The sequence below is a fragment of the Nothoprocta perdicaria genome, unplaced genomic scaffold (assembly GCF_003342845.1).
Source record: "Nothoprocta perdicaria isolate Ctin4 unplaced genomic scaffold, notPer1 scaffold_15, whole genome shotgun sequence".
NCBI classification, from domain to species: Eukaryota; Metazoa; Chordata; class Aves; order Tinamiformes; family Tinamidae; genus Nothoprocta; species Nothoprocta perdicaria.
In genome coordinates this window covers 295,671-298,293 of record NW_020454649.1, presented here as the reverse complement: position 1 = coordinate 298,293, position 2,623 = coordinate 295,671, and positions in this window count along the sequence as shown.

The window sequence follows — 2,623 nt, the reverse complement described above, 5'->3', positions numbered from 1 at the left end:
TTTTTTTTTTTTTTTTTTTTTTTTTTGCCTTCCTCCTGGCAGAGTGCAGACACACATTACGCGAAACCCCACAGCCTTTCGCGAGATACACGGCTCGAAACGCTCTAGTTTATTTATACAGCCCCCCTCCACCCTCTGCTCTTCCCAGCCGTCCCCAAATTCCCTAGAAATCCAGCTAAGGCGTGGGGAAGAGGGGAGAGCGGTGTCCCTTTCCGTGTGGGGGGAATTATTTGTTTTTGTTTTGTTTGGGGACAGTTTTGGTTTGTTTTTGTTTTCTTTGCATACACAAATAAGTGAAGAGGATGTTGCAAGGTAGGTTTTTCTCTCTGTGTGTGTGTGTGTGTGCGTGCGCGTTTGTGTGCGTGTGCAGCTGCTTTGCCTCTGCTTTTTGCAAAGTTTTTCTGATTTCAGCTGTTAGATGCTTTTGCAAGAAGTAGACTTTTCTGATTTGTTCTGCTGGCTGCCTTGTAGGAGACTGGACAACGTTGCATTCCCCCTCCTTGCAAAGAGTTCTCTAGGCTGTCGTGTCGTGTGTCCTGTGTATTTGATGTTCCTGCAGGGAGAGCATGCTAGTTTGCGAGCCCAAACTGCAGGCAGGGAGATGTGTATTTCAGACCCCCCCACACTTTTTGCAGAGGCTGCAACTTTCACTTTGTCACATTTTGGGGTGGGGGGAGGAAGGAAGGAATTGACTCACTCGGGTAACGATCTTGCAAATTAAATTTTAATTGCAAAACGGTTCAAAGTCAGCAGCGCTAGAGCTTAAGGAGGCTGGAAGGGAGTTGACATTTCTTGCATGGAGAATTTGCTACCACTGGGAATAGAGTGAAAGCCTGTGATGTGGGGGAACAGGCAAAATAATAATAAAGTAAATGACAAGACAAAATACTAATTAAACTGATGCAAGAAAGTGAGAGGCTGTTACAAGCTCTAACCACCTGTAGAGGGAAATCTTTATACATAGTAATTTCTGATGGCTGATCTATAGAGAAAGCAAGGAGAATTACATGCTCCAAACTTTGCCACTCTGCAATGTGCAGCACGAGATGCAAGCTGCTTGCTTCATGCTCGAGGAATTGCAAATTGCAGAGCCTCTGGGCTCGGGGAAGCTGGAGTTCAGCCTGCCCTCAGCCTCAGTCTCTACGCTGGCTGCAGACGTCTGTGGTGCAGGTCCTGGCTGCCTCTAGTGCTGCTGCGCTCAAAATGGGCATCAACAGGTGCCTTGCCCAAACTGAAATATTGCTCATTTCTTACTCTGGAAAAGTTGGATGGTCTTTACTGTCTGAGGGGACGGTTTACAAAGTGACTGTGAGAACTGACTCCTGTAACCCATGGAGAATCCTTTCCCCCCAGAGAAGCCCGATCAACTTCTGTTTAATGCCAAGRATATTAACTGACACTGTGGTAACTGATATGGGGCATCACATAATTAATATGCCAGACTTTGTGCAGTTTCTTTCCTTCTGAAGAACCTTGGGGCCTCAAGGACCAGGGCCTCAGTGGAGCTGTGGCCCTGGTGCTGCAGACAGGATGCAGGATCCCTTCACCTGAATGAAGCCGCTTGACCTCGGAGGGTACCCAACACACGACCACAAGGCGATGGCCAAATGCCCCGGGTGTGCGAGCTGATGATGGAAGTCAAAGACATGAGMTGGTGGTGGATGGTGCAGGAAGGCCAGAGTGATGTGGAGAGGAAGGCAGGAGGCAGCCTTTGCAGTCCTGCCTCGCTGGTGTGCCATAGCCACCCAGATGGTGATGGTGAGTGTTACAAAGTGCAGAACTGGGTTTATCAGCTGTCAGGGACGTGCTGGGGGTTACAAACCCCTCATCCTTAGCCCATCTGCCTGCTGTACCCTCAACCTACCTCCCTTACTGAACGAGATCTTAAGTTAGTTTGGCCTTGAACCACCTTTGGTGCCATCTGTTCACCCCTCGTTTGTCATTTGGGTATCCAGCTGAGGGAAGGTGGAAAGCCTGTGGTTTATTGCTGTGAATCTTGATGCATACGTCATCGAGGTCATCTGCTTAGTGAGAACTGCAGGAGGTGCAACACCATGAAGCAAAGCCACTCTCTTCTTTCCTCCACACAGTGCTGCAACAGCTGGGCTCCACCACCTGGTGATGGTGTTTTGGGCCAAACCTGAGCCCTCATAACAGGCATTAGTGTCTCTGATTTCTGGTTCAATAACCTATATCATCTCCTGCCAAAAAAAGTAGTGTGCCCATCCCGTTCTCTGCTCTATCACCCTTTACCAAAAGATCTTTCTGTGAGTAGGCAGTTAGATGTCCTATTCACTGAGCTCTTTGTATGCAAGTGCTTTGAATTTCCTCCATGTTTGAAGAGCTCTCGCTTGCCATTACCAGGAAACAGTCTGTGACTGTAAGAGTCTTTCCAATGGGCTTGCAGCAGCTCCTTTCACTTCCCAGTCCCCAGTAGAGACTCTGAGAATTTACAAGGTTTTCTCAGTGCAAATCTTCTTGAATCCAGATATCTGCAAATTCTCTCATCCACTTCATCTAGCCATAACTGCACTTTCTAGCTTACACTTAGGTCAGTTATGTTCACATAGCTTGTGCAACATAGGGAATTCTGCAGATTCCATAAAGCTCATCTGCCTTCCTG